General features: G+C 45.4%; 1 protein-coding gene across 1 annotated transcript in view; it reads right to left on the reverse strand.

The window, feature by feature from the left end:
• The window catches only part of LOC128873263 (protein jim lovell-like), a 50,169-nt gene extending 38,716 nt beyond the window's left edge, over positions 1 to 11,453 (reverse strand). The window contains exon 1 of the mRNA XM_054116714.1: positions 10,575 to 11,453. The gene's annotated coding sequence lies outside the window, so the exon portion shown is untranslated. The remainder of the gene's footprint in view (positions 1 to 10,574) is intronic.
• Between the last annotated feature and the right edge of the window lie 14,212 nt (positions 11,454 to 25,665).

The following is a 25,665-nucleotide window of genomic DNA, read 5'->3' on the forward strand; positions in this document are numbered from 1 at the left end:
GTCTCCTTGGAAAGGTGGCTCGTGATCGCGCATTAAAGGGCACGTGGATGTGCAGCAGGAATAAACGCTGCGAGGGTTGATTCGGAGCGCGAGGGCGCAATAAAAGCGTGTCTAAGTTGGACTGATGTCACGCCAGAAGTCAGGAATAAAGGGTCTGGATAAATAAAGTCTGGACGACAGGGTCTACAATATTGTGTAATTCGATCGTGTCACTTATTGTGATTTATTGCTTTGCTCTTGCTTAGATAACTTTCTTCATTCCATCGAATGGAATGAAGAAATCTCTATTAGGGATATCAGTGGTCAATTAGGGCCCACTGGTCCCCTTATATAGCTCGGATACCTCGGGGTTGCTAAACCCGTACTGTAGTTACAATTGAACGTAGCTACAGCCCCTGAGGGCATATTTTTGTATATATCATTGTAAACATATAATCGTGGAGAGTATTGAATTAAGTTTAAAAGTAAACTTGTATCTGCAATATTCTCTCCAGTTCTGTCTTTGTCAACATCTTTCTCTTCATTCTTACTAATTGTACGTCACCAGAGAATCAAATCGTTTGAAGAGCAGATCTAATTATATCACCTTCCCGATACATCGTCGATAACAATTTTGGTAACAAGGAGTTAAATATACTCTTATAAAATAACGAGTAATTCAATAAACCATTGAGTACTCCTATTCCTGACACAACCAAGAATAAAGCGTTCCCATAGACCGAACCATACAAAGCGAATCCCGATAAAAGATGAATACAATTGGAAATCGTTTAACACCTTCACCGCGGCACGGAGCATATATGTCTGGAATTGTATTCCGTTCTGAGGCATAGTTCGTCGAACCTTCGTTACATGCTAGGAAGACGTCTCGGTAATTTCTCTATCATTTGACAACTTCTCGCATTCCAACACTAATTATCTCCGTATCGAAGTCTATTTTCTCGAGGAGAAATTTTCTTGGTTTGTTGATGCAATACACACCGATTAGCGAAGAATCGAATTCATATACAACGACCTACGATCGCTGAATATATGTGACTCTACGTATTAAAAATATCAACTATATTTGTTATGTTCGATAGTTAAAGCACGCAATGTGTACAATTTCGGCGAACGCTACCGTTCACTGGCGGTTATCCGACCGAGTAGACAACCGTAGCGAAAGGGTTAATCAATAAATTATATTACTTCTGACTCGATTCGAATTCTATCGAAATTTAACGTTTGAATATTTATCGTGTAACCAATCAGTCGAATAAGGAAGTCCCCGAAAGAAGCAGCGTCGTCGTTAAGATCGATTAATTCTCGTTTGGGAGGCACGGTTAGGGGAGGCGACGCGGCATCGCGGGGACGAAGCTCGCAAACGAATTCGTGCATTATCCATCGAGAGGCTCTGGGTGAGATTTTCCTTAAAACCTGGCGACTCCCCGGTGTCAACTTTGCAGATACGCGCACACGAGTGCCTCGCGAGGGTCTGGACGAATAAGCGCAGCTCGCGTCAGCTTATTAGAGGGTGAACGCGCGAGTGTTTGTCGCGTGTACGTGCATAGATCTAGCCACACGTGCGGGCATGTGGCGCTAGCGAGAGGAAGAGCAAGAGTAAGGAGTAAGGAGTAAGGAGTAAGGAGTAGAAGGTAAAAGAGGGTGAAGCGTAGGAGGAGGTGGGTACACGACATGTCATGCTGTGCCTGGCTCGCCTCCACCTTCTTTCAGCCACCTCAGCCCACCGTTCGCCAACGTTCACCCCCTTCCCCCAGGAGGCAGCCTCATCCCCCTCGGCGCCGCATCCACTGCCACATCGATCCACCTTAATGAGTGGAAAGAATAAGACAGCCTCCCCTACTGCGAAAGCGGAGTTTCGCCCTCCCCTACGACGGTGAACGACGTCGTGTATAGGAAAGAAGGGGTCGCGGGAATCGGAGACGGGCGAAGGAAACGGGACTCGAGCCTAGTCGTGGCGGGCGAGGACGACGAGGAGGGAAAAACCTCGAGAAAGAGAGGGCCAGAAAGAGAGAGGGAAAAAGGGATGGAAAAAGAGAGTCAAGAAGAGCGAAGGAGAGGACCAGAGGGGGCTGAGTTTCAAGAGGTGAGGAGGTGATGGAGTTGGAGGCAGAGGGGTGGTAATGCTTCCGTTGTTTCGCGAGTGAGGGAGGCACGCACGCACCCCCGGCTCTCATCCCCCGTTTCGTCCAACCGACCCCTTCCTTCGGCCCCCCTCACGGCGCCGAGGAATGTTAATTCCCGGCGCTTTAATTCTTACGAATATTTCCCTCGTGCCTGGGGACTATCGCGGGAGAGCCGGAAAAGACGGGAGGTGAGGAAGAAGAAGAAGAAGAAGAAATACGAATCAAGGAAGAAGGATGACAAGCGAAGGAGAGGGGCAGGATTGCACGAAGAATAAGACGAAGGAACAGAACCCCTGAAGGCTCGTCGTTTCTCACCACCTTGGCGTCGGCTTCGTCTCTCCTACTTGTTGTCCTTCTCTCTCTTTCTCCTGCTAGCATCTCGGTTTCTCTGTCGCTCATTTTCTCTTTCCACACTCTGCAGTTCGTATACGACGTCTCGCGGATTTTAAGCTTCACGGTAGTTTTCGAGTGCCTTGCGGAATCGCAAGCTTGAACGTTTTTAAGCGGGCTTGAACGGTCGTCGAGCGACACGAAACGCGAAACCTAAACACCAGTCGCTAAATGCCGATGGTTCACACGATGACTGCCCACGCGATGACTTCGAACTTGGATCGTTTGTTTAAAACGGGCGAATTCTATTAGGGTAAATCTAAAGCTTCTTACGATTTGTCTTCCTTCTTTTTACGTTCCTTTTCGACGATCGTTTAAAGTGAATAAAAGTACTGGAATTTTATTTCGTACACAGTCCCACTATATCTATCGAAGAATTTCACGTTTATTTTATTCCGAAATCTACGTAGACACTGACTTCAATATTTACGATGCCTATCCGACAATCGCATCCTGCATTTCTAGCAACAAGATAAAGTAACCTCTACCATCGCTGATTGAACGTGTAGTTTCCTTTGCAATCATGCTCAATCCAAGTCAAACACACGTTCGGATAAATTAATCGAACAGACGGTCGGTCTGCAAGTAAATACGAGGCGTGAACACTTTGTTTCCTTCAGAAACAATTACTATAAAGAAAACAACCAATAATCACCAACTCTGATTGTTCCTATGGTACAATTCTAATTAAACAAAATGAAAAAAGGCGACTCAAGGGGTCAAATACTCCTTGGAGAGCGTACACGACCCGTTAATAAACATCGTAAATCGATCTTTTCGCGTCCGCCGTGTTTCGTTCATCCGTAACATTGTCATTACAGGTTCAATCTCGAATCGTAACAGGTTGTCCCATTTATTCGCGTAGGGGTTTTCTTGTCCCGATGCTTATTACACTAAATAAACCGTGTCTTGTTCCTGGAAGCGTGGCGCACAGTAAAACGAGAGCTGTCTACAGCTTCTAAGAACGCGATGGACAACAACGCGTAGGCAGGTACGTAACTTAAGGTAAACGTGGACGTCGCTTTTTCCCAACACGACGAAGAAACGATGACAGATCGACTTGGATCGATGGGAGAGAGAGAGAGAGAAGCCCCTCCTCGCGCGTGCAAAAACGGAAAACCGATGAACAGAGATGAATTCGTCGAGGAAGAAGCAAATAGAGAGTCAAAGAGAAAAGCGTAACTACCACGGTTTTTGCCGGGACAGTCATATCCGGTCATCTGTCTGTTGTAGCATTTATTCCTGGTCAGGTCATGGCTGAGAGCGTGTTTATTCGAACAAATCATTGATATACTTCAATGCCTCGATATTGCCTCTAATGATTTCTATCGTCTTCCCAGAGTGCGTGGATGTCGCGCAGAACTCGATCGAATTCTGTTGATTCGATTCGATACTACGAGTAACCTTAATATTCGAGCATCTAGGTATGGAGTCTTACGATATGAAGTAATTCCAGTGGTTCCTATTATTTTTGCAGTCAGAATTGGTGGACATCTAAGAGAATGCCAACGAAAAATGCTGCAGAGTTCATTTGGAGAGAGCAATCTTATTAAATTGGGTTGAAGCATTTCACCAGGAATTTCTTCATATTAACATGATTTCCAATGCGCCTTGTTTCTGCTCGGTTTCCCTTACGGTCGATACTCCCTGGTTCCCCTTTATCTTACTCAATTCCACGTCTCGATACATACTCTTACCAGACGAACCAGACCCGCAGTTTTGCGCGATATTAAATTATTAGGGGAAGGCCAAGTCTCGAACCGTTTCACCCTCCAAGCTCGAATCACATATTACGTAATCCGTATTCGTAATTTCCGTAAGAAAGAAACCCCGGATCGAAATTTATTACACCACGTCTCGTCGTAACTTGTTGATTCGACGTACGCGTTATCGTTCAGAAATTTCGTTGATTCCTCGAGGACTACCATTTGAAATAAAAATGAAACCCGAGTTGCCTAACCTAATCTAAAAAAAAAAAAAATAAAAAAAAAGGAGGAGAAACTGCTACAAAAAATTGATTTCTGATGGGCATTTCACGAATTGGTATCAGTTATCCTGGCACGCTACCAAGGGGGCGACCCCACGCTGACAAACTGGCGTGAAATATCGGCGAGCGATTCGTGTCAGCGGGCGAATAGCATCTTAATCTCAGCTCTGCGATCTGGAGTATAAACAACGTGGCTCGCGATGGGTACACGTGTACGGTGAGCGGACACGTTGTACGTATCGAGCAGAACGGAGGAGAGGCACGCCGCAGCTTGATCTAAACTCACCGCAAACGATAAATTCAGCCGACGAATAAAATAGATCTCGACTAATTGCGAGAGATGCACGACACACTTGCACGCTTCAACGATCGCTGCCTCTCCTTTTCCCGCTTAGGGGTAGGCCCGTCGCGCTGTCCTTCTTCGGGATACGCTTATTTTCGCCCCGTCTTGCCTTATCGGCTCCTTTCTCTTTCTTTCATGTACACATCCTCCCACTGGTTCCGTCTTCATGCTCTAGAACGTGGCATGCACTCCTTACACTCTGCGGTGGTGTCCTATGAGGGGGTGGGCAGGTAGGGCGCGCGGAGGTGTAAGGGAAGGTAGGCTTCGATGCTTGGTTAAACCTCTAGGAGATCGGGTTATGCACACCGCAAGTTCGTCCACAGATTCACCGAGTGATGGGTACGAGTGATGAATCAGGTGTTCTTGGATACATCGAAGATTGGCGAGGTGAGATGATTTGTTTAGGATAGGGAGAGGCTGGGGGTAAGCTGGTGGTAAGGGTGTAGCGGATAAGTTTAACCCTTTGAGCTCCTAATGTCGAGATTTGTATTATTCGAAGAAGCTCGTGTTAAAATATTCGACTTTTGTACATATAGGAGATTGCTGACACATTGTTGACTCTTGACCTATCATCAGAAGCTGCTATCACATATAGTTAGTCCTATAAATACTCGTAAGTATGCTTAAAATAAATGACGAAATAATGGGAATCACTGCTAATTCGGCCCCATGACATACTTAAATTATTCTTACTCCACTAAAAACTGACGATTGACCTCGCGGTTATCCAATTCCGAAATACTCGAGGTTCGTCAGTCTTAAATGAAGCCTTAAATCAATAACGACGTGTTAAAAGAGCTTTCTACATCGTAGATCTCACGATTATACATAGAAGGGACGAGAGCTGGTCGACCGAAATAAACCAAGGGACCTATCAATTTAAATCATAATTCGATTAATAATCCCGAGTTATTTAAACGTTTTTCCCAGAGAGACTAACGCGACTCGCGGCGAATCGAACCTAAGGGACGCAGAATATCTAGATACTTTTAAATTAAAATGGAATAAAAATATATTCGTATTACAAACATGACTTTGCGAATAAAACAAAAAGAAAACATTTTGGAAGCACAACCCTTTATGATTAAAAGAAGAGCGAATCAATCTTTCCTCGTGTTCTCAAAAAGCCCAATAGAGCGATCGAAGACATTCAAAGAAGAATACCGAACATATCCTTCTTTACCCGAGTTACAGATAAATTTCAGTCATTTTTCGACCAGAGTCGGCGAACAAGAGCGAACCGCGAGGACGTTCGTAGCCCTCGATAGGTCTCGTGAGGAACGAGAGATCGCACGAGCGCAAAGATCAAGCAGGATCGTGCGACCCGGACCCCTCGACCTGTGTGCCTCGAACCAAGGAACGAAGGAACGAACCAAACGGCCCCCTTTCGCCCTCTTCTGTCCCTCTTGTGTCCGCGCGAGTCGCCGGTCTGCTCTCGCAGTCGGCCACTTTCTTCGTCTTCTCCGACCAAGGCATCCGCTGAGGCTCCTTTGGCCACCTACACCCCCACCTCCTCGCGTGCCAGAGATGTGATCCACGCCTGTGATGCAATAACTTGGATTGTGTTACTTCACCGGTGCCGGAGTCGAATTATGTCGGATACGGTCGCGGTCTCGTATACATTTGTTGCGATCACGTGTCCGCCAACGACGAACAAGTCGACGAGCTGAAGGCTGAAGGGGATTGGCGGACGGGAATCGTGGAGACTGGGATCGTCGATAGCGAATCTCGAAAACGGCCTAACTGCGGCGGCCCCACTCCGTTACCCAGGCCCGTTTAGTAATCATGCTTTGACATTTTTCAACGTGCTCGAAGGTGCGGGATATCGACGACCGGGGCAACACGACCTGGGTCAGGAGAGCAACGTCGAACCGAACTTTTAGGATCGATACCTTTCTCGCGATGGGGAAGGGATGCAGGTTGGAGGCTTTCTTTTATTGTTAAATACGGTTGATTAGTTCGGATGACTCTGAGAGAGAGAGAGAGAGAGAGAGAGAGAGAGAGAGACTCGTCAGTTTAGAAGAAACTACAAGAGAAGAAAGTGAGGAAGATTGGATCAAGTTATTTGAGTATGACCTGCGACTTATATTCAACCCTAGTTTAATACAATTAATTTCGAAAAGAACCCCGAATAGAATTCAACTAGACGAAAGCCAGATCGAAAGGGTGAAGATATCCTATTCCCCCACTATAAAAAGTCGAGGTGTGCAGGTTCGACGAGATTGCCCAGGAGTCTGAGATCCAAGCGCCGCGTCATCGTGGTGCTCGGTCCGCGGATGACGGTAAATCTCATTGGCGCCGCACGTCCGCAAATCGTTCCGCGAGGCTCCCTGGTTGGGGGCTAGCTAAGTTAACCGAACGCCAACCCAGGCGCTGCCTACTCATTTTAATATCAGCTTATTACCTCTAGGCCGAAATAAATAGATAAATAGATTCCGTGGAAAGGCCTCGATCGGATTTGCCCGAGCGGCAAGGGCACTTAAGCCGCGACCCTCTTCGCCGCGACGCCGCGCCGTGGCAGAACGGTAGACCGAGAAAGAGAGAAAGATTTCCTTCCTTCTATCTGCGTTCTCTGCATCTACATCAAATTCCACCATCCGCCACTCCCACGTCCATCGTCCTCCGTAGCGGCAGGACCCAGGACTCCAGGAGTAATTAACTCCTTAACGAAGTAAACACGACGCCATCTTAGCTTCCGCTACTACCGGCATTCCGCCCTACGCCCTCGCCAAGTTTCGCGTCCCGCACCCCCGCACGCCCTCATCTTCTACCTCGTCATCGTCGTCCCTCTCGTGACGACTGCTGGCTCCTGTTAAAGTATACCTGCGCGCGAACAAGTCCGAATGGGGGACTGCGAGGCGCGAACCGTACTTTTTTTTCCAACTCCACCCCATCCTTCGTAGCCACCCCCGCCCCCGACATTGCAAAAGCGATTATATTTGCAGCGCATTAATGCCATTCGCGAGATGCTATGTTGCCGACGACGCCCCCCCAATCTCCGACTTCCACTGGCCTGAACAGTGACGTGAGACTTCTTCGGTTTTACACGCGCTTGGTACACGGGATATTTTTTAGAAGCTAAATAGGAAATGATAAATATAATTAAGGAAAAGCGTCGATAACAAATTTCAGGTGTTGCAAAGTTTTCAGCTCAGTTCGTAGTTAGTTTCTTCGTGTTTGTATTATGGGTGACAGGGACGGTTTTAAGTAATAAGAAGTTTTTGGTGGGGAATGTGATACTGGGCATTTTATTATTCCATTATGTACTTTGTTTTTTCTTATGGGAACTAGTAGATCCCTACCAAGAGAGACCTCCAAATTCATCCAAGCCCTAGCGCTAATAAAATCTTCGAAATCTAAACATCGTTTGCGTCAAAAAGCACGTTGTTAGTTTCGGGTCTCGTTAGGTCCGCAAAAGTCGCGCAAGGATTCGCGTAACTCGAGTCTCAACCGAGGTGTGTTCCCACCCTTCCCCGGAAACGAAACGTTCCAACGTTTCTGAAAGAGCCGCGGCGAGTTCCTCCGCGTTTCATTTCGGACTTCGAAAGTGAGCTAACAAGTATACGGCCACGATACATACTTGAAAGTATTTGAAATAAAGAGGCGGAATACGGCGCCTCGTTCGCGAATGAGGGGTTGAATCCGACGGCAGCCGGAGGGGCAAGGGTAGGGGGTTCTCTGGCTACACCGTCGGCGGTGTGGAGGCGCACTAGGCACTTCTAGCTTCCATCAGCAAAGTAATTAATTTTTAATGTACTTTGCCTGCTTATTTCTTTCGTATCATGGGTTTTTTCCCGTGCCTCCGGGGGGCGAGACGTGGAACCGCCAGTGGTACGGGGCACGGAGGGAGGCGACGGTTATGAATTTCTAATGAGATTCCGCGGAGATCTGCGAGAGATTAGCGTAGCTGGAAGGTGGTATGCCGGAGGTAAAAGTGTGTACCTTGCATGTCTAAGACTGCAGCGACACCGAGGCCCTGGTTTACGAACGAAAACAAGATACCGATGATAGCCGCGAGGATCTGGGCGCTCAGGGGTGCGAATAGTCTCGTCGAATCGTTAAAAGTCTGCGCTTGGTTCTCGATCGACGCAGAGATAATTCGAGGAGGCGCAGCAACCCTGATACCACTCGCAAATGTGTCGAAACGATACGATAAACTTTTCTTTTTGATAATATAGAGAGAGAGACACAAGGGTATATGTATATTTATATTGGTATTAACTAACTAGTCGTACTAAATATTACTGATATTAGCCAGGAGCAACCAGTGAAATCTTTCCCAGCAGCGAATGTGTTAAATATCTCCCTCGTTCCCTTTTGAGAAACAGTTCCCTTTCCTTACAAGTTGATTCTGCCGGGTGAGGTGGAATTTAGCTCTTTTCTATCCGAAGACAAAAGAAACTTACGAGGCTCTTTGACGAGATTTTGATGAAACTTCGCAAGCTTCTAGAGCAGGGGAAGGCATGATCTCGTATCGCGGATACTTTTCCCAATGGAAAGAATTCAAGCTAAGGGGATGGAATCGAACCTTGAAAATCAACACCCCTGAAATTGTGCCAAAAAGAGGAATACACGTAGATCGAGACGGGATTTAAGTAACAATTCCATGTTGCTTTTTATGGGTGATGAGATTATGGGTGTAGAGATCTTTTTAAGAGCGGAGGTAGCTTTCTTTATGCGAAGAGACACTTTGATAAGTATAGTAGCTTCAAAACAATTATTGATATACACAACATACAGGGTGAAATATTTACTGAAATAAAATAAAAATCGAGTAAAGATTCTAAAGTGTCCAACTGAAATTTCTCGTCAAAGTTAGTCACTGCATGTCAATGTTCCGAGCACAAGGTAACGCGCAGTTAAGAGGCGTGCACTTTGCCGGGGCAGTTTCATAAATTTCCTCATTGAGCCAGGTAGGACAGGTCCCGGTGACCACTATGCCCGAGAAAAACAGGTAGGCAGAGGTGTATTTACGGTACTCGGACCCTTGAATAATGCACGTGCTCACACATCCGTCCGCGCACACGGATAATAGAACGAAAGACCTCGAGGCCCGTCCATGCGAACAACGATGGTTTAAGGATGACCCATCGGTGGTCAGGTGCTCGTGTGTGAGCTAGGGCACCCCGGTGGGCGAGCTCGACCTCTCGACAGGATCCTCCTCGGGAGTTTTTCGTTCTACCTGCCACGGCTGTTGTTGGTGTAACGTCGTTAGGATGACTCGCGTATTAGGAACTAATTTGTTTCGCTGACGCGCGTACAACCCCGTTTACAGTCCGTTTAACCGTGGACCAGGTTTGTTTTTGTTTTGTACCGCGTTTAACGATAGAAGAAACACGATTTATTTTATTCTATTCCCTTGTAAATTGTTTAGCTGATTCTCGAAATATGTTTGACAACGAACCAACAAAAAAAAATGTCACGCAAAATATTTTCATTCAATTCGTATTCGTTGTACGAGAAACATATATTTTCTATAGCAGGTAACGAGCATCGTACGGAGAGATAGAACATTCGAAAAAAACTCTACATAAAATTCAGTTAAAAGTTAAATTACTCTACATATTCTATAAGATTCTAGTTCTTGGAAATTTAAATCCTGCGATTCCTTCGTGAATTTTTGAAAAATTGAAAAAATTAACTGAATTTTATATATTATATAACTTTGTATTGTAATTTCAGTTAATAATTAACTGAGTTTTCGAGTAAAAGCTCAAAATGTGCGTACCTCGATTCAGCATTGCAGGTGTTGTTCATGTATCAGGGAGGAGCACCTGGACTACGCCTCCAAAGCTGTGCCTGGGATGAGTACCTGGACCACCAAGGGATGATCGCTGTTCAGTCGTTGACTTCTCCAAAACTCCTCCACAAGAACTGCTTCCCTCGAAGCCTTCGAGCGTCACCCCTCAACGTAGAGTAATTCTGTTGCACCTCGCGGAAAATTCGCGATACTTTACCCGGATCGAGGGAACACTGATCCGGAACTTTTACGCGACACGGTAGAATTTAAAACGGCACTTTACGACCGATAACGAAGAATCTGGTGCAACGAGCAAGCAGTTCAACGCGGCCCAAGAGGCTTCCGGTTCTGCGCGCGAGCGTAGGTAAGACGATGAACATCGGTGATCAGATGTTCGTGTACGAGTACAAACACCCCCAATGGGTACGCTCGACCTTTCGTGAGCACTATTGAGGCTCTTCGTCCTTTTACCTGGTCTATTGTTAACCGTGCTACACCGTTACTGCGACTCGTGCATTAGGCACTAATTTTATAATCCTCGTACCGAAGAAGCGTCCATGTGCCTCCTGTCTCTCATTGTACAGGGTATATATCTCTCTTCCAAAGCCATAGAAAGGACCCCGAGACGTCCTATAGCGTTCGAGGTATTATTTCAAATCGTTCATTATCCTTCGGCTGTTTTCTTTAGACGTAGACGCCTGTACGAAAATATTTTTCTATCGGCGAAATTCTTGTTGCTCGCATCGCACACTTTCGGTAGCGTATCCTTAAATTTCGGAGTCCTCGAGCTGGTTGTGCCGACAATTGCTTCTAATTGTAAGACTGTATGGCTCGAAAATTGCGTAGATTGCGTCATCGTCCTTGTTCTTGCTCGTACGACGATCGACTGATCACCTTACCGCACCTCGCGGCCGACCCTCGCCGCTCTTGTCAACAATACGAGAGCCTACGTGCTCGGTCAATCACACAAAAACATACCCTTACTTACGACTGCTTCAAAACAACATTCCACGAAGAAAAGTTATAAACTGTGGCGAATAAACACCGTTCACTTAGAGTGTTATATAATCTTCTACATCGAGCCACGTGGATTACAAAATTCATCTACGAGGAACGATTCTTCTCGTTGTTTGTTCGGCAATCGTTACATACTAAAATGCAATTACACTTCCCGTTATTAACTGTAGCAAATTATCACTGAAACGAGTACCTGCGACAATTCCTTATAATATTGGTTTAAAATTAACCGAAGAAGAAGAACTGGCTTCTATTTCAAGAGACTCCGGTCTTGAAATCAATCATGCAGAGTTTATCTGAGACGAGCTCGATAAATGTGAGTACATCTCGGTGAATATGAATTGCAATTGTACGATTTTATAAATGTATTTTACTAGTAAATTAATCAATACGTTCTCTTAAAAATTTGCAAAGCTCAAAAAGAATCCCGTAATAATTCTTAATTCTCACGTGAAATTGATAAACGATTTTTGCTTGACAGAAACATTTCTCCTACTATGCCTGAATATTTTTACTTCCAATTGCAATAATTGTGAGTTTGGAATTGAATTCGATGCAAGAACACTCCTCTCCACAACTTTCAAATACTTTTATCATCTCGATAATAACTGTTAGAAAGTTTAGTCTCTTTCTTGTGAGCTCTCAGCTTGAGAAACACTGATCAATTAAACATGGTGCCGCAGTACGTCACTTAAAGATTTCCCGAATACTTGTCCGCGTTACAGCCTCAATTATCGACGATCTGGAAGAAAATCGCGTATCGTACCTCCGTCCCTCCCTTCCCTCCCCTCCAATTCCAAAGCCCTCCGGCCACCCTCCTCGTTCGCGGCGAGTCGTTTTTCACGATTCAGCAATTCCAATCTTGCCATTCAGTCTTGCCGATCGGTCAGTCTTCGAGGAACACGTAAACCCTTCCTTTCGTGGGCATTATATGTTTATCCGTCTTTATCCACTTTCCTTTTGTTCTCTCGAAGAACCCCTTTTGCCCCGCGTGGTTGCCTGACCAATCCAACGGAGTTCTTTCTTGAAAGGCTCCGGTCACCGATGAGCAGGTAGTAACAACGGTTCGTGGGTACAGGTGCAGGTGCACCCACACGAACACTCGAACCCCCCGCGGGTGGTAGCGCAAACCAAGCCTTGTTTCGTCAGCTGATTTTTTTTTTTTTTTCATTTTTATTATTATTTTCGTCGTTACAAAGGACAGCAATGCTGTTTACGATGCAAAAACGATTCGAAGGGGATCCTCTTGTAGACCCGCACCTCGTGGACCCCCGTTTGGTAATTAAAGGGGCACAAAGCGGGGCAACAGGGTATCACGGTTTGGACGATTCGGTTTAATGGAGAACCGTCAAGTATGAAAATGAGACGTCAGGTTTTGGTTTATTATAAGCTCGTTAAGGTGTCGTAATTGCTTTGTTCGTGCGGACGAGAGAAGAAGTTGGAGACCATAGTTTATGTATCATTAGTGGGATATGATTGTTTGAAATAGCTTCGAGGTATTACCTACAAACATTTATTATTAACATTATTCTGTATTTTGAATCTACGCCGAATCTACTGAAAAATCTACAAACAACCGAATGTAGACACACGCAGAATGAATTTCCGACCCCCAATAATAACCCGAAAAATATCTGCCATCGAGTATCCATCCGTTCTCCAAACGGTCCCAGTGGAGTTCCGGCGATAATCGTCGATCATGCTCACGGGGCACGCCGAGGAAGTTATCGTGTAACTAGAGGCGAAGGGAGTCGGAGGGAATCGAGGTGCAGGCAGCGCAAAATAGGCACGGGAAGGGCCAATAATTATGAGACATAAAGTGACGAGCTGGAGCGGATCGTTCAGGGAACAAGACTGGCCGCGAGAACGGTGAAAAGATGGACGACGTGCACGCAGAATTCCGGGAAAAGTGGAGCCCCGGCTAAGACAATGTTGCGCTTCTCTGAAGGTCCAAGAGGCCGAGCCATTAGCGCGAGTTCCATACCGATGGCCGAATGCCAAGTGCCCTTCGTTTCAGTAAGCTCCGCGAGAGACACGTACCGAGTGAGCCAACAGCGGAAAGGACGAACAGAGACGAACGGAAGAGGAGGGAACGTACCACGAGAAAGACAGGTCGATACACGTTTGTAGAAATGGAAGCGAGAAGGGTGGAACGCGAAAGAAAGACGAAGAGATCGAGTGCTTAAGGATGGCCCCAAGGCCTCTTGCCTTAACCTTACTCGACGAGGCAATACCTCGCTTCTTCTCTCCCGCCATCCACCTTTTTATTTTTCCCTTCTTCCTTCCCTTTCCCTTTCGAACGGGGACTTAAGTTCCTTCGCGCAAGGCTTTGAACCCTTTCACGCACTGCTCCGTCACGGAAGTCGAGTGGACCGTTCCGATTCCCCCGAGTTTTTCGAATTCAGATCTCGCGGCTCGCCCGGAGAAGTTAATTGTGTATTTAAGTATGCATAATTGCCGAGGCTCGCGAGTGAATGAGGATAGCTAATTACCACCCTGCCCGGCGTTTCTTACTCTCAAGAATTATATGTATATTATAGAACGCCCTTAATCCCCGGCTGGATTGGTTAAACATTTTTATTTAGATTTTAATACGGACCGCTTTTCCCGCGTTGAATCGCGACCATTCAAACGCGACCATGCGAAATGTAATTAAGGAAAACGAGCAGGAAAGGGGGGGGGGAGGAGGAAGGGTATGAATACTTTACTGGCGCGGATCTCGCGGGGTGTATTAAGACGCGAAACGTGCACAACGGATTTTTGGTTTAACGTTTCGTTGGCTAGATGGAAGTCAACCCTTTGCACTTGATAGGCGACCGAGAGTCGCCACTGGGGTTTGCGTGGCAAATGAAGTGGGCGACTAGAAGGCGACATCTTTCTTTGTGCTGAAAGAGTTCTATTATGAGCATCGTATAAATTACTTTTTTCTTGCTCCCTCCAATTACAAAAACACAGGCGTATGTACACCTAATAAATATGCATTAACCTCGGTACTTTTAGTATCAATAAACTTTCGTTTTTGAAATGTGAAGATACATCCATCTTCGTGTACAGTGGGTGTAGAAAGTATTCGTGCACCGATTAATTTCCAAAAGAACTGTGTAAAATTGTAATTTATTAACTTATTTTTTTATAAACAATGATATTCTACATATTCTCGGAAATGTCTAAAATAGATAGATTACAAATGAGATAGTTATTTATGTAAGTTGCGAAATTAACAAGAAAAGAACAATTAATCGATAGAAATGTTGAAGCAATAAATATTCGGACAACTGTTTAAAAGTACTTTACTGGAAATTTTATGTTTTCTAATTCCCACGGAGCAATAAACTAATGTGTTTACGTTACAAACTCTGCTGTAAATGGTTCGTCATAAGAATCGTTCAAATACTTATTGCTTCTATACATTTACCCACTTTTCGTATTTTTTTTTGTTAATTTCACAAATTATATTAACTAGTAAATGTTTGGACTATATCTATCTTAGAGACTTCCGAGAATATGTAAAATATCATTGATTACAAAAAGGAAGTTAAAAAACTACAATTTCACACAAAAGTTTTTTGGGAAATTGATCGGTGTACGAATACATTCTCCACCCATTGTATTTGTTTAGCCCCTATTAATATTAACGTAAGAATTAAATACATAGTGCTTGCAACGTTCGAACGGAACGGATCTAACTGTTTAATAATTGATTAATAAATCCCCACTTATGTAAACAGTCTTCATCGACAAGCAATCAAGTAATAAAATGTCCCTCGTAAACGATGTAACGTAATTTACGCGTAATTTATAAGGTGCTAAAGCCGTTATACTTATGTATCTGGTCTTATCGCGTTTAATTTTATCCACTTTACGCTAGAATGGAGTTTTGTCATCGGTTGTTCCCCGTTGTAGGATTAATTAAGTCGCAGCTCAGGGTTCGCAGCGCAGTGACAACCTCGCTAATTCGTCTTCGGTAATAATTAGCTTGTGTATCGGACTAAGAGCACCGGAAACGCCCGACACTTTTAGGAACTTTAATTCGCGAGCCGAGACTCGTCGTTATGCTTCGGCTGATAACAATTTAGATAATAATTTAGTTCCTTCGAGGGAAATTATTTTCTTAATTTACGTTGATGTAGTTTTCTATTTCAAATAATAAATTTTGTAGAAAAAAGAATTCTTTAAAATCGTAGATTTAAATTTGCGACTTTGTCTCTCAAATTTATAGCCCGCTGCTCGCTAGATGTTACGATACCCCTCCTAACGCGCAATAAATATTATTCACTCGTTTAAAGCCTGGCGTTGGCGCGAGGTTTGTAAGTTTCGTTTGGCATCGTAAAGCAATTTGTCCAGTATATAGCCGTTTGGATTTCAGGTTTACTCGCAGTTTTAACAACGCGGGTTAGTGAGAACTATATGAAAATTTCGGCCGTGGACGGTCGAATTACAGGGAAATTGCATTAGGTGCCCGTTGAAGGGAATAGAGGAACGTCGTTTTTGGAAGCCAGTTGTAAATGAGACCTCGTGGAATATCGTAAAAGGTGGTTACTTTTGACGGAACGCGTTACTCAATACGCCTTCGATTTACGGTACCTGGGACGTTCGCAAGGTGCTTCGCGCGACAGGTAATGCTATAAACCAATATACTGCTTCCCAGAAAGGTGTCCTTCGTGTAAAAGAATTACTTTCTTAGGTATATGGCTGCTTGTGGAATATGCACGAAGGCGAAAGTGAAAATTTTATGCCCTGGCGAATTTTTCGGCGATTCGAGGCTTTACACGTCTACCTTGTTAGTGACACGCCATAAAGTAACCCAAGTTTTATTGCTCATTCTTATTCTTCCCACGGGGTGCGCGTCATTTGCTGCGCCCACGTTTCGGTTACCTCTGGTGAATCATTTGTTTGTGCACCGTAATGTTAATCTCCTCATTTTACAAACAGGCGATATTACGGGCAGCAATTAAACAAAGTATTCGTTATTTAAGAAGCCTTAATTAATACCGAGGGTATCAAACAGTGTTCTGTACGAAAATCTTTGTAAAATTTCACGATTGGTAACGATACTCGTGCTGTAATTTGTCCTGATAATCATTGAAACAAGAACAGCGATTTTTAATGTATAAAAAGATTCCATTGCCAGTAAAAGAACTGTACGAAAAAAGTAAGACAGTTTCACGAAGAGTGTCTGTACGAAATTAGGTCATTCATTTCGGAGATATATCGATTATCGTCGTAAGGAGACCAGTACGAGAGAAGAACTTCCGAAGTTTCGGTAGACTTCGTGAATTTTGATAATTCTTAAATAAAGTTGTTAGAAAATGCAATTAAAAGATAATATCGTCGAATAAAAATATCTTTGAAAAGCCGATTCTTTACCCACGTAGTTGCAAAGTAATCCGTCGCAACGGATTTATCGAACTGAAATATCATTTTCGAAATACTTCAACGTTCGTTTAATAATAAATAAAATTAATTCACTCCAAATGCCACAGATGTCAAAAGTTGACGGCGGATCGGCGAGCGATATCTTCGATTCTTTAATTCAATCACGATTCCTGATAGTTCGGAGTCGCTTTTGCATGACCAATATTTTGACAAAGTTAGCAAGAATGTGTACATCGTGGTAAAGTAAGGAATTATGACGATATTTTAAAATTTATAGATCTCGTTGAAAAAAAAACTATTCTTCGATACACATCAAGTATGGTAGCTACACTAAATTGCGCTCTCTCTACTGCAAATGAAATAATAATACCCAGTAACTGTGACGACTACAGCTGAAGCGAAAGTTAAATCTAAACTATTGATCTTTTAAAAATTCCTGAAATTTTGACGATTGCACCGAATGGTTGAGAATCGATGGATTAACGCGTAAGTAATTGATTCTATCATTTACTCCGTCGCTCCCTCGGTATCTTTTACTGATTTGAAAATTCGGTTAAAGAGCGTCTGAATGTACGTAGAAAATTCGAGGGAAAAGGTAGTCGGATCGTGAATGAACCTTGACGCGACCTCGCGAACACGACACCAGTCCTTGAATGAATCCAACTATTCCTACGCAGGGCTCCACCCGTGGAGGTGTAGAATCCCTGTAGCCAAGTCCCATGTATGAATGAACACAGAAATAGCTGTGCAGGAAACGGTGCCATGATAAATACCTCGTCTACTGACTCTTCTCCGTATCCGTCTCTCCTTCGTCATTCCCATCTTACCTCTTTCCGAAATGAAAGGTTCTTAATAAGGTTAGCGAGGACAGTCGTTTCATCCCTCTTAACGCCGCTAACCTAATCACCAGTCTCCCAGACGGTATTTCCTTTCAAATATTTTCGTATGCACATTTATGACGTCGGCCATTTTCGGACCGACTCGGAATAGTATTCGCAATTCCAAATATACCCGTTAACGGATGGGAAGCATTTCAAATGGACATCGCGACGAGATTGTTCTCAGGAAACGTGCTTCTTAATCATGCACGAGACCCCCGTCACTGCGGTTATAGATGTATCCGTAATGCGTAAACTGTTTATGACAGAAGACGATCGCAGAACGACGAACTCTCCTTTTCCCTGATATTCTCAGACGCGGCACTATTTACCTATATTTAGAAAACGGAGTTTATTACTCCATTTGCAAAATCATTGCAGGGGTGGGTGGAGAGGGGGGGATGTGGACGTCAGTCGTTCTGTATTCAGCTGTATTTTTCGTTTGAACGTGGATATTCTCGATGATACCTCTTATTCGTTTCAGTTCGATGTCACAGTAATTGACTGAAGGTAGGACTTTCGAGACTGAAAGGACTGAAGGGACCGTTATTCGCTTTTAATGTTAATTTACTAAAGTAATCGTCGTGCTCTTACTTTTATACGCGTAATTTCAACTTTGAAATTTCTGGTTTCATCGATAGTGTTAATTTTTAGTGCTCCTTGTTCTGTAATTAGCTAACACTCGAACGTTTCTACCTTAATAATTCAACTTTCGAATATTTACGTTCATCGAACTTTATCCCTGGTACCTTCAACTTTATAATTCCTACTTTCATAATTAAATTTAGTTGTGACAACAGAAAGAATTCATGGTGTCCAAATATTTAGGTTATCTTTACTCACATTTTCTAACTATACGATATTTTTTAAGACGATCTCGTACATGTACAATTGGCTTCTTGTCGCAGGCTCCGCGATACAATTTCTCTTTCCGAACATTCCAGATTATTTGGAGAGGCTAACAATGTGGAATTCAACGCGATCGTTGATAAAAGAAACACTAATGCTATTGTAATAAGAAGTGTGCAATACCATCCCTCAAAGATGACTAAAGATATCCTGGAAGCAATAGCACAGTGACACCAGAGGTAGCATCCTAGCGCAAAGGGTTGAACCTAACTTTTTCGAAACTCGTGAATCCGATACACTATTGATGGCCAGGGTTGGCCTCTCCAGGAACTACTATTTGCGCGTCCAGCCGGTGCCCGGGCCTCTGGGTAACCAGATTCGAGTAACCTTTCAGCGCGGTTCGTCACCGGACGATCCCGTGACACGGTACACTTGGAAAGGAGCACGACGACTCGCGTCAGCAGCTCGCTAGTTGCGGAGCGAATTTATCGTTCGGAGGACGCGGTGGCAGAGGGAGAGCGAGAGAGAGTCGTCGGGCGGGTGGGTTTCTGGGGTACAGTTCCATCGTTAAGGAGTCGGAGTGGCTGTGGGCTGGATAGGGAGATGGTTTAGGGTCCATACATAGAAGGAACCAGCACGTATAAGGACGGAACGTGTGGGGTATTGACTAGCCGGCTGGTCCCGGCAAGGGTTGCGGCTAAGACGGAGCAGAAGAGAGAGGAAGAGGAGGAGCACCTGAAGCAACGGAAGGAGGTGGATGGAAAAGCAAGATAGTAGATGGAAACGCACGCGAAAGCGAGAAAGGAAATCGAAGAGAAGACCGTGGAGAAGGAGGAGGAAGGAGCGAGAGAGAGAGATCGAGCTCTCTTATTGCTAAAGGTGGTTCGAGGTTGGAGGGATGAGACGCGTAGGGTGGTTGGGTGGACTACCTAAGACTGATATGGATTGTAGATTATTCTGGACCTCGGGGTGCGGCTTGGCCAAGGGTTAGTATCTCAGAACCCTTGGCGTTTACCTCTTCCTCCTCTCTTCTTCTGGCTCTGCCTCGTTCTCAACCCGCGTTACCAAACCTCTCCGCGTCCACTCACACTCTCCCTTCAGCATCCACCGATCTCTTCGTGCCTCCTTCCTACCCACCCGCGCGTTGCCCACCACCCATCTCGCGGGCTTCTTGCTCGCAGCGGATCGTCTGTTCCGACGTGGCTAGGCCTGCGGCCGATTACATGCCTTTCCGTAATCCGATGCTGCGCGAATCCCGCGTTTCAGGTCAATTCACCATGTTACGGATGATTCAAAACCTGTGGAATTTCTGCGCCAGGCATCCCTTCATAGGAACGCAGCGTAACTGATTTCTAGTTGTATTAATTACTGGGAGTTTCATCAGGGGAAACAAAGGGACACTTCTTTGGTCCGTGGGGAGGAATCGATAACGGTGACGGACACAATAAGTCCGCCGAGGGGAATACGAATCTTGTCGAATGGGCGTTATGCTAAAACTTCGTGGTTATAGATCAGGACGACTTCCAGATGCTGGAGGTACGAAGTATAATTAGAGAAACGGTGTACATTTGGAGGATGTTTGTGTTAATTCATATTTTTATAGATCTCGGTAATTTTGATAAGGTTTAAGCTAATTGGAAGGTCGTTTGTAGAAGGTATTGCCATATTTTCGTTTACGGTAGGTAAAAATGTAAAAGAAGTAGATGTAGGAACGAGGATTTGTTCATAAAATCATCGATAGCTTTATATCGATAACGATATCAGAGGAAATACAGCCACCTGTCGCAAGTGAAATAATATTCAACTTCTTAAAAGTGAGATGTCTCGGGGTAAAAGACGAACCGTACCGCACGAAGGCGAACAATGTAAACTCCTTTTCCTATAACTGTCTTCGTGCGCGTTGAACATTCATAAACGTACACACACGTTCGTCGGGTCACGTAGATTCTCCATACGTGTAATTGTTATACCACAGTCACCGGTACAGAATTATAGGCGGAACGAATCGCTTAGGATAAACGATTTCACGATAAGTAATAACGGCTTTCACGGATTTACTCCCAATTGATAGCCTCGCGTAGGTCGAGGCTCGTGGTTACCATGTAATGCTCAATTACTCGTGTGCACAGCGGTCTACACGATGGAAGCTAATAATGATACCGTGGATACGGGGGTCGAGTTAATTCATTCCGTGGAATGGAAAACGACGATTCTTTCCAGGCTAACGCAAACGTGTCTAAACCGCTGAAGACGTTGAGCAATATTGATTGGGGGCTGCTTGAAATCCGCTGTGTCGAGGACGATCTATCATGCTAAGAATACCGTGTACTGCGCGTCAGGGTTTCATCTAGAGGACTGATCAGAAGTAGGCTCTATCGGGAGACCAGCTGAGTCAGTTGACCTGGGCAATTTGGCACGAGTCGGAAATTGTTACAATGAAGATAACGAAGAAGTTCGAGATAGAATAAAATATCTTTTAATTATTTTATAGTCTGTAACGTTAACCTTGTTACAAGGTAGTGTGTCGAACGCGTAGAACACCTAGTTCAGTATTCCAAAGATCTCCGAGAGACCCTGGGAGATTCTGTAGAAAGCAGCGCATGCAAGAAAACGAAATCAAACAATGTTGCATAAGCGAGATCGGCGCGCGAAGTAGCTGGGAAAATGTCGAGGCTTACATAAGCGGCTTTTTTTTCAAATTTCATTTAGCGTACACATAACGCGCGAAGGAGATCACCTGTATCCCAAAGGCGGAACTTGCACCGTGGCAGCCTTTACGTTCCAGAACGGCGGTCGACGGAACGTACACGTAATTACCGAGCGTGTGCCGCGGCGTACCAGGTACACGAGAAACTAATAGTCGCCAACTAAGCTGTAACAACCGTCATTAACTGTCATTAACAATGCACCGCTACCTCGCGGGGCTAACCGTAAAAAAGGAAGAAGAAAAGAGCGGGCGGGATGCGTGATCCGCGAGGAAAATTGACACGACCGTAATCGCGTTTACGATTGTTTCGGGTTTCTGACTCATGGGAACGGTGGTCATTGTCGTCCGAGAAAATTGAAATTGGAATTTTGAAAGTCGAGATAGGTACCCCGAAGTCGGAACAAATAAGGGCCAAAGCGAGGAGATTCCCGGATCAATTAAATTTCAATAGACTGGACCCTACCCTTCCGATAAATCTCATAACCGCAACGGGAATAAATATCCCGAGCCAGGAGGCGTGCCATCGCGATGCTACGCACGGTTGTCGCTTAAAAACGCTCGAGATCACGTACCTTAGCGCCGTTCTCACTCTCACGGGGCAATCTTTCACATTCTACGCATACTTGTGCCCACCCAGGCCATTCTGCCGGATAGGTGGTATATAACCGAGAGGCAAGTCTCGAGTCGAGTCAAGTTCGAGCTACTCCGTAGGAGCCTTGGCAGTTTCGCGGAAGCAACAAGCTGTTTATGGCTGCTCCTTGCGCTCCTCTCGTATCGCCTCCCCTTCCCCTCGCTGCAGACCCCCCGTTGCTCTCTTCTACGTCGAGCGGACAATGCTTGCTGTTGTTGTTGCTCCTCTCGCGCAACATCTCCACGGTATCGGTCCTCGCACACCGATACCGCGGAGGCAACGCTCTCCACCCCACAAAAGGGTACGTTATGGCGAAAGAGGACGAGGGTAGAAAGTAAGGAAGACGGAGCGGGAAGGGGTGATCGCGGGTGGGAGTTCTCCAGGGAGCAACCTTCGGCGCGAACAGCGTGCCAAGTAGCTGTTTACATCAATTTTATCGCCGATTTCTGAACCCCCGGCTTCCGGGACAGATTTCACGCGCCCGCGTCGCATAAATTGTCGTCACATGCGTCGGGAAGCAGGAGCGAAGGCGCGACGAGGGGTGAACTCTCTGCTCGGCGGACAGAGGTGTGCGAGAGCGGCGGTAAACATAGGTGTCCCGCTCGCGGGTCTGGTAAACACGAATATTTTCGTTTCGCGAGGGATAAAGTTTACCACGCGTTCAGTCGTTGTGAACGACGGGCATACAACAGGTATCCGATGGAACAGGAAGTTATTTGAATCTGGAGGATGAATTTCACGGTGTTATTCGTTGATTATTGTACCTATTGACCTAGGCTTGTTTAGTATAATTTCATCAGTCCTGCACATACAGTCAATCCCATAATTATTCGTACCCTCTATGTCCATCGAAGAAATATATTTAAATTAAATAATAGATTTTATGTTCCCAAATAAATTTTAATAAATGGTTTGCACACAGAAGCCTCCGTTAGTATCGACAACGAAGGACCAAGTTATGGAAGCTCGAGCGAATATCGATATCAGTGTATCATTTAACCCCTAAAGATCCTATTCAAAGAACACGTCTACCATCGGTTCTTACAATCTCTATTGGTCTTTGCATACAAGTACATGGTACCATACTCGAAGAACGTTGAGAAGAATCTGTATGAAAGAGGTCCAAGTAGTTTACCTCTGTCAGATGGTGAGACCGCGAGGAAAGGACAATCAAAATCCTCGGGCAAAACTTTATCGATCGGCCACGGGTTGCGTGATTCATGTACTCGACATGCAATTCCAGATCACCCTGCGGATCGTCCAGATAACAGAGGGACGTGTCCACGGCGTACGGGAAAGGCATGCACCGATGACCAGGAAAGACGATGAAGGGAGAGGAAAGGACGGACGAGGCAGAGAGAGCAGCGGGCGAGTTTGGTATATGTTCGGATCTTCCGCAACCCGTTGCATCCCTCTATCTCGAGCTATAGTCACCCTTCTAACCCTCCCCCCCCCCCCGCCCCCCACGGCTCGTCCCGTTGTACACACCAGCGTTGGATAGAGGGTTGGTCGGGAGCCGATCTGGGACGTGTGCTGGGCAGAGGCGAATACGAAGGTAGCCGTAGCGGGGTAAGTCGTAAGACGCCGAGCGAGAACCAGCCACCGGGAGAAAGACGGAAAAGCGTGCAGATATACATGCACACGTACATATAATAGAGAGACGGAGAAATGGCGCGAGAGAGAAGGGACGTAGGTGAGGTGGCGTTACGGGAAGGGAGACAGAATTAGAAAGACGGCGCGGGATCCGCGGTAAGAGAAGGACAAGACAGAAGGTGGAAGCGAGAGAAGGAGCCGGTTGAGTAGGTGGGTTGGAGAGGCGGCTGAAGGTGGAGGTGGAGGTTCGGGTAAGAGAGCGAAGGGAGTACCGTTAATTCCCCGATACAATGCTCATATCACCTTCCCCTCTCCCTGACCACCCACCGCCGCCACCTTCGAATCGTCCCTCCCACCTTGCAGGTTCGCCTCGCGGACGTTCCTTGTCTTACTGGCAAACTTAATCGATATTTCACAGTTTCTTACCCCCTCCGGTACCCTGGATCGTCGTCCCTTTCTTTCCCACGGGTCCACGGCGTCGGTCCTCTCCTTTCAGCCCGGGCCGCTCTTCGTGTCCGGCCGCAGAAGGCGCGAGAAGGAGAACGTTATCCTCGATTGAACAGAGATGTGCAGAGGCATCTTCCTTCCCTCCAATCGCACTTTCGAGAGCAGCATGGGGCAGCGCCGGAGCGCGCGGCTGCTGCCTGCGGGAACTCTGTGTGCGAGTTGCAAATATCTATCTGCATATTGTATTACACGTCACGATAATGTACGCCCACGGCCAGGACTTTCTCTCTCCACCAACCGTCGGCCTGGCCCACCATTCCTCCCGTCTTATTCTTATCTTTCATCGAGACTCCGCGCTGTTATCCGTTTCTTCTTCTGGTAGCGATCATTCCCCGCTAACCACCGATAACGTCCTTGTTCCGACCGCGAGGACATCGGACCGAAACGTGGACCATCTATTTCTCGACGTTCCCTAGCCGCGAGGACGGTTCTCCGTCAAGTTTTTCTTGACACTTGTTGGCGCCAGGGCGTCTTATGTAAATCGATCGTGGGAATGATAACGCGCGTTACGAGATTCGCGTAAAATCAGCGATACCGCTGTCCGGCGTTCCAGCTCGATGATTATCGTGGGGTAGAGGTGCAGAGGGGTGGATAAGCAGGGTGGCCGCTGTAAAGTGTCGGGAGATGGTTTCTCAGAGACTGACGAGGATATCGACTTCAGGTTTGACGTAGTTAGGTGGCGTATAGAGTCTGATCTTTTAGCCTATTGGATCTTCTGTAAGCTCACGTGTCTCTGAAAATACACCGTTGATTGATATTTCGCGAATATCCACCAGACGTCTTCGTCCGATAGTTAATAATAGAAGCTATTTAACATCTTCGAGATCGATAAAAATGTAATCTCGCGAAGTAACTGTCCAAGAGCGAACGGGAAGTAGATATCGCTTACCGAAGGAGAGCTCCAATTCAAGAGTATCAAAATGGGGTGACGACTGCGAGGGGTTGAACGGCCAATATTCGCACCACGCATTTAATGTACCATTTATAGTATTAACAGATCTGCTTCTTCTTGCGTGCGATTCGATCATTCTCTAGAAACACCCTGCGCCCATTTCATCGTATGACCGCTGCAAACATTGTTTTATCCATACATAATTAATTTATAATTTTGGGAGACTGTGAATGACATTTAAAAAAAAATTCCCTAATATATAGTATACAAAACAGTGTGGTAAATGTTAAGAGCAAGTCTTGATATATTTTCTCGATAAACATTTTTGTAACGAGAAGGTAATTTTTCGTTCAATTTTTATAAATGATGATGTGTCTTACAATATGCAGAATTTATATAAGTTCGATAAATACAAATTTATCATTTTGATTCGTTGTTTACTGTGAGTGGTGAGTTTTGAAACAGGGAGTAGAGCAAATACAACTAATTTGAGCGCGCATGTATTGCGCATTTGAGGAAGGGAGATTAATTAGTCGAAGCACTCGCAGACGTTATCGTCGCTTATGTTCAAACATCTTGCGCACATAGATCAATAGCATTAACCGCTCACACTCGTGTTTGTGGATCAT

The sequence above is a fragment of the Hylaeus volcanicus genome, chromosome 3, assembly GCF_026283585.1.
Source record: "Hylaeus volcanicus isolate JK05 chromosome 3, UHH_iyHylVolc1.0_haploid, whole genome shotgun sequence".
Classification (NCBI taxonomy): domain Eukaryota; kingdom Metazoa; phylum Arthropoda; class Insecta; order Hymenoptera; family Colletidae; genus Hylaeus; species Hylaeus volcanicus.